Consider the following 6,888-nt stretch of genomic DNA (forward strand, 5'->3'; position numbering starts at 1 on the left):
GTAGTATTTAGGGATCGAATCCACAAAGATTTGTGTGCCTGGTATTCTTCTACGGTTTTTAACTTTATGTCTAGACTAAATTGGTTTTAAAGGTTGGTTGTTTTTCTCGAATTTAAACTAAAGCAAAAGAAAGTAAATAAATCTATCCTAAAAAGCAAGTAAAGAAATCGAATGAAAGGCAGTAGAACAAGTAAAATATCGAACTAAACAAAGATAAGACAAGTAAAATATCGCATGAAATGTAAATAAAGCAAGTAAATAACGAACTAAGGAAATTAGAATGCAGGTCTAAGAAAGCAAGTAAAAATCGATGGAAATTGTAAACTATGGCTAAAAACGCTGAGCTTTTGGGAACTCTAAGGGATCATAATCGGTTTTAACATTAGGGTAGATAGATTGGGATTGACGGATAACAATATATGGGTTCTAGAGCTAGAGTACGGCGGTATGACTACGTCACTGTCGTGATCATAACCAACTGTTTCTCGCAACCCTGACCAGTAGGTTTCCACTCTGGCCCTGGAAGGGAGAGAACGCAAGAGCTGCATAAGACTCGTCAATACTCACGATCTCGCCGCAGGTAGGTTTCCACTCCTACGGAAAAATCGCCTGTTTCATTCTAGGGCTGATACTTAATGAAAACTTTCGCAACACTAACTATCTAGATCAGATACTAGGTGATCAATCAAGCATACATGCAATAAGAACAAGAATAAACAGAGAACAGGTCGAAATCCCAGATCTATAAACCTAGATGTCTTAATCGATTATGAGAGCCCCTTTCGGGAACCCTAAGCCCAACTCGGGATCTACTCAGACATGGCTGAGTTCGACATCATCATTGGTTTTAATAAAAGTAATGAAAAACAGTAAAGAAAAGAGATAAAGAAAGCTTCTCTATTGAAGAACTCGGACTTGAACAATCTTCTACAAAAATCTCATAAAAACGGCTAAAGGAAAAGGGTTTCTGTAAAGTGTGTGAAGCTCTCCTAAAAACGACCTAAATGACATGTATTTATAGTCTCCAATGCTCCATGGTCTCTAGGGTTCCCGAATTGAGGCTGGGAATGACTTTGGACTTCAGATAAGTGGGCTTTAAGTCGGACCTTGAATGCCGCGGTCGGGAGTGCTGTGACCGCGGCAATTGGCTTGTTTCCCACGGTCGGGAAGCTTCTGACCGCGGCAAATAGGTTGCTGGCCGCGGTCGCGTGAGCTGCTGGCCGACTCCGCGTGGCTTCGGGGCTAATGGATTATCTTGAGATCCAACCGTTGGAATGTCTCCAAACCAAGTGCATTTGAAAGCTGGTTGATTCTTCTATAAGTTGTCCAATTTTGAGGGTGATCAGACGGTGAGAAGGTCTTCGTCTCTCCATGAGAGTTCTGACGGTCTGCAAAATAGTCTTTTTGTTCCATTTTGTGCCTCTTTATCCCAAATTACCCGAAAAGTCTTTTAAAATCCGGAAACATAGAAATCATTTGAAAACCTTTGAAAATAGAGTAAAAACACCTGTAAAAGATATTAAAGTGATCCATAAAAATGGTCAAAATCCGGTGTTATCAACTCCCCCAGACTTAGTCTTTTGTTTGTCCTCAAACAAAACAAAGGCTAATCTCGGCGAGAGGTTTGAAAACGCAGGAACTAAACAAAATCTCAGAGACCAAACTTCTAGACTAATATCAATTAGTATGCATCAATCGGGAATAGCCTAGAAAATTCTCACTAGCAATACAGGCATAACTAGTCCGTTAATCCGTCATGCAGAAATCTATGCACTAAGATCTAACTTCCAGTCAACTAGCTCTTAACATTCATTAAAAATTTCGGTGGTTCTCATCAAAGAAAATCTAGGCAAGGCAATCTAGGCTAGGTGTAAGGAACGATTATTTTGGGGGTGTGGCTTAAAGTGTTTAAGGGTTACCTGAAGATCTGGAGGGTGCAAGACATTATGCAAAACCGCAAGAGAGAGTGAAGCTGTTGGTATCCACAGTTTTCAGTCACTTTTCTTGACATAGATTCATGATCTTCTTCCTCAGGTTCCCTTCAAACTCCCCCAGACTTAGATTTTTGTAAATCTTTCAAAACAATAGCTCCTTAAACGAATAGTGGTTGCTCATTGCTCCACAAATTTCGACAATCTAAGACTCATTAGGCTTTATGTTTCCCTTCCCTTTTTTCACGTTTTTTTTTTTTTTTTTTTTTTTTAAGAGAAAGGGAACGCCTTTAGATAAAGAGTCTTAGATAGCACGAATTTACCAGTTAATATCTGTCTTGTAAAGCTTTATTATGTTTCTGATACTCCTCCTTCCCAATTCCATTCAGTCTCCTTTGTGAGTGACTGAAAACTGCGTCGCTCCTCTTCTCTCCGACGTTTTTGCACATATCTGCTGATATAAACTAAAGAGAGAATGCATGAGGATTGAAAACAAGGGTTTTGGGTTTAGGGTATGGTACCAGATAAAGATAAACTGGTCATCTAGGACGACAAAGAGTGGTAAAAGTGATGGTAAAAGACGTCCTAGATGTGTATGTGGATGCCTGCCTAAAATCAATGATGAGAAAATTATATATCAATATTAAGTTCAAACAAAATGAGCTAGTATATCCTGTCAGAAAGAATCACCATGAATAGAAGTCCTCTGGTGGGAGTTCGTAGTGCAAGTACTCTAGCTACCGCCTAGTCTAGTGCTAACCACAAATGAGCTATCATGCATAGTGTAGAAGTGTGCAGGTCTAAATCATCATAGTTTTGCGTCAAACATTCCTGAAAAATACTTAATGTCGAATAGGTTACATATTAAAATTTAAAAGGTACTTGAAATTTAAAAGCAAAGCAGGAAAATGATTAGTACGGATAGACATCCTCCCCCAGACTTAAATCACACTGTCCCCAGTGTGAAAAAGTTGGTGAGAAGATGGTGAATAAAATCGAAATAAGATAAAATAAAAGAAAAGAAAATGATGATAGAACCGTGATGGTAGTGAAGTGCTGATCAATCACTCATCCTCCCAATGTATCGAATCTGTTGTGGTTCGGGAGGTGCTCGTGTTTCCCTCGAGTGCTGGAGCAATCTCATCACATAGCTTCTTCTTCTCGGTCTGGCTTGGTTCAGCATGTATTCTCCTAGAGTAGCATCGTCGGGAATGTCATCGGAGCTGCCATCAGTTCGACGGCTCCTTCGGGATCTAGTTTCATCCATTTTCTGCAAAATGAAATGATTCTTGGAAAAAGAGTGAATTTGGGATGCTAATTTTAACACATTAAGATCTGTTATACTAATGCTAGTATAAAGAGATTAATTAAAACTATTAGCAAACAAAATTGATATTAAATCAGAGAAATCAAGTAGTTCATGACTAAATTCGGATTTTTGATGTCCTCAACATAGAAATCTTCTAAAAATCAGTTTTTATGAGCAATTTCCATGTGAATTCTAAAGGTTACCCAATACTAATCACTAATCACACAAGACTAAATCAAATTCATCAATTTTGCTATTCCAAATTCGATTTTTATGAAGCATGAAGAATCCAAATTTCAAAAATCTCAATTCCTCTTAAGCTAGGTGCTAAAATCGATTTTTAGATAACCTAAATGGATAATCTATCATTTTTAAGCTACTTCCACCATCAATAGATCAAGATTCTGGGTTTTTAAAGAAAATCCTAAGTTCAAAATCGAGTAAGAATGGTGAGTTTGAGGTTCATACCTTGCTGGAAAGAGAGAATTGATGGCAGAATTGAAATCAGCTTCGAAAAAGAGTGAGGTTTGAGCCAAAAATCTCTTAAAAATCTTAAGAATTGAAAAATGTGTTCTTTCTCCTAAATCTCTAAGTCTTTTGGAGAAAAAGAGAAGAAGGAGTTTTGATCCAAAAAGTTTGTTTCTTTTCTTTAAAAAGCGTTTTTGAAGCAAAAACGGAAAATTTTTGGAAATTTTTAAGTTTACGGGAACTTACCTTTTCTCGTTTACACATTAGGAAAGTTTAAAACTTACGGAGGATCTTTTCGGGTTTTACCGGGAACATTTCGGGAAACACCGGGAATCACCGGAAAACGTCACAAATCCGCGACACATCCTCAACGACCAACGGCCGCGGTCAGGAGACGCGTGACCGCGGTGGATGAAGGCTCGGCTGCGGTCGCATTCACGGTGCCGCGGTCGATCCACCGTTTGCCGCGGTCCCGTCAGTTGCGACCGCAGGTCTTCCTCCTGCGGCCTATTGTCCAATCTTCTCGTCTTTGCCGGGCCGAGCAGCTGAAGACCTACCTTTTTCTTTTTGGTTTTTCTAATTTTCTGATTTTTTTTTGTGTTTTTGTTTTATAAAATACCTAAAACTTAAAAAGAAAAAGAAAGCATAAATTCTAAAATGGAAAAGAAAAATGAAAGAAAGAGTACCTAAATGGGTTGCCTCCCATTAAGCGCTTTTGTTTTAAGTCGTTTAGCTCGACGTAAGCATGAGGAATCAGGCTGATTTGAATGGCACTCCACTTGATGTGCCTTTATCACTTCCGGTTGGTGGAGGTTTTACTTCTTCTCCTTGAAAAGAAGTCTTCTTACCTTTAATCTTCTTTCGCACTTTAATGTTGTTCAGAACCCTTTTTGTGTTTTCGATCAGCTCCTGGATTTGGTCCTCACTAGTTTCCGTTGCATCTGGTGGAATGATGATCTTGATCTTTGCAAAGGCTTTCGGCTTTTCCTTTTCTTTCTCTTTTGGCCTGTTTCCTTTGCTTGGAAATTCATCTAAGATAGTAGGATAATACCTTTTTCTGTCCACATTGAGGAAAACAGCACGCCGGTTTGCATGATCGATTATTGCTCCTACCGTAGCTAGGAATGGCCTCCCGAAAATGAGTGGCCTCTCCTTGTCTTTATCCATCTCCAGGACTTGGAAATCTGCTGGAACAATCTTATCTCCCACTAGAACTTGTAGATCATGAATCGCCCCTTCAGTATCTTTTTGAGATGAATCTCCAAAGATAACCTTAACCGTCGATGTCCTTAAGGTTTTTATGCCCAATTTTTCAGCAAATGTCTTAGACATGATGTTGACATTGGCTCCGGAATCGCACAAGCAGTCTGTAAACTTGATTCCTGAAATGAAACACTGGAAAACAAAACGTCCCGGATCATCGGCTTTGGTAAGCCTTTGAAACGGTGATCGTTCAGGTACCTTAAACGGTGGCTGCTTGGGATCGATATCCTTGTACAGAGGTACAAATATTGGGGTTTCTTCTTTCTTTCCATCGTTTCCGGACTCTTCTTCGGGCAATGTGGTCACGGCGTTGCAAAAATTCTTAGGGTTATCTTCAACTCTTCCTGGAAGAACTCCACTTTGCCTCTTCATAGAGTCGGCTGTCTGGGCGACTTGCACATCTAACTTTTTTACGTGCGAAGATAAGGATTCAAACTTACCATTCAGATCATTGTACATGCAGTTCACTTTCACGTTCACGTCTTTAGATGCCTTTTCGTTGGTCATAACGAGTTGCTGGATTGACTGTTCAAGTCTACCAATTTGTGAAGCTAGCTGGTTCGTCGTGACTCCCTGCTGTTGTACAAATTGATTATTAAAATTCGTACCTTGGTAGTTATATGGCTGTCGCGGTTGATATGGTACTATCCTTCCAAAGTTTCCGCCTTGAAACTTGTTTTGGAATGATTTTTGCTGAGGTGGATAGTACTGATCTTGAGGATTCTCCACATTTGGATTGCGGTAAGAGAGATTGTTGTAATTTGCATTCCGGAAGTTGTTGTTGAAGTTGTTGTTGGAGCGATTTTGGTATGGCACCAGTGCTCCTACATAGTTCACATCTTCTTCTTGAAATGCTTGATTAATGTGATCGATATCACTAGGTCCTTCATCTTCTGCGCCATTGTTGGTCTCACAGGCATGGATCGGGCGATTGTTGCTCTTCAGAAGCTGGCTCACCATGTTCTTCAACTCGGTTATCTCCTTGTTGTCTGCTCCGGCTTGCTTCATTGATCGATCATATTCAGGACAATCATTGCTATTGGCTTGAGCCAAATTCTCGATGAGGGCTCTTCCTTGGGTTATCGTCTTTTGCCCAAAATCTCCATTGCTAGCTGTATCAAGTGAAAGTTTGTATTTTGGTTGCAAACCTCGATAAAATGTGCTCAGCAGGCTTGATCCATGAAATCCATGATGAGGGCAATCACGTTCATACTCCTTAAAACGCTCCCAAGCTTCATAGAAAGATTCAGTTGACCCTTGTTGAAAGGTTGAGATCTTCGTTCTCAAAATTATTCGACCTCGACTTAGTGTAGAAGTGGTTCAGGAAAGCAGTTCTACATTCTTCCCAATTAGTAATCGATCATGCAGGAAAAGACTTCAACCAATGGTGAGCTTTATCTGCTAATGAAAAAGGGAACAACTTACACTTTAAGTAGTCAGGTGGAATTTGGTTTGTTCTCATCATGCTGCAAATTTCTTCAAAGAGCTCGATATGGTCCATTGGATGCTCAGAAGGAACTCCATGGAACTGGTTTTGCTTCACCAATGAGATGATTTGAGGCTTGACTTCAAACTCATTCCGGTTTGGAAAGGGTACTTGAATCGCAGATCGATTCCGAAAATTTTGAGTAGGTGCATCAAAATCAGCTATGCGATGGTTCCTGGCTTGTCTTCGGTGTTGATTTGCTGGCGGAATGGGGCGGTGGATGCGTTCATTCGGCTGCATTGCTGGGTGGTCACCATCGGCTACATTGATGGGTGGATCAAGGTCTTCACGTCCTTCTCTTTCTCGGTTCTGGTGGTTTCTTGGAAGAACCTCATCCTCCTCTCCATCTTGTCGAGCATGATCACCTTCTATGTGATCATTCTCTTCGTTTTCTCCATGTTCGGACCCTTCTTGGTCCATATTTAAATTTC

General features: G+C 40.2%; 1 non-coding gene across 1 annotated transcript; it reads left to right on the top strand.

Annotated features, from left to right (window-relative positions):
- The first annotated feature begins 6,154 nt into the window (after positions 1–6,154).
- LOC112082268 lies at positions 6,155–6,261 on the top strand. Its single transcript, XR_002896926.1, has one exon. It is a non-coding gene; the product is annotated as a small nucleolar RNA R71 (small nucleolar RNA).
- Positions 6,262–6,888: the final 627 nt, after the last annotated feature.

The sequence above is a fragment of the Eutrema salsugineum genome, unplaced genomic scaffold (assembly GCF_000478725.1).
Source record: "Eutrema salsugineum unplaced genomic scaffold, Eutsalg1_0 scaffold_8, whole genome shotgun sequence".
Taxonomy (NCBI): Eukaryota; Viridiplantae; Streptophyta; class Magnoliopsida; order Brassicales; family Brassicaceae; genus Eutrema; species Eutrema salsugineum.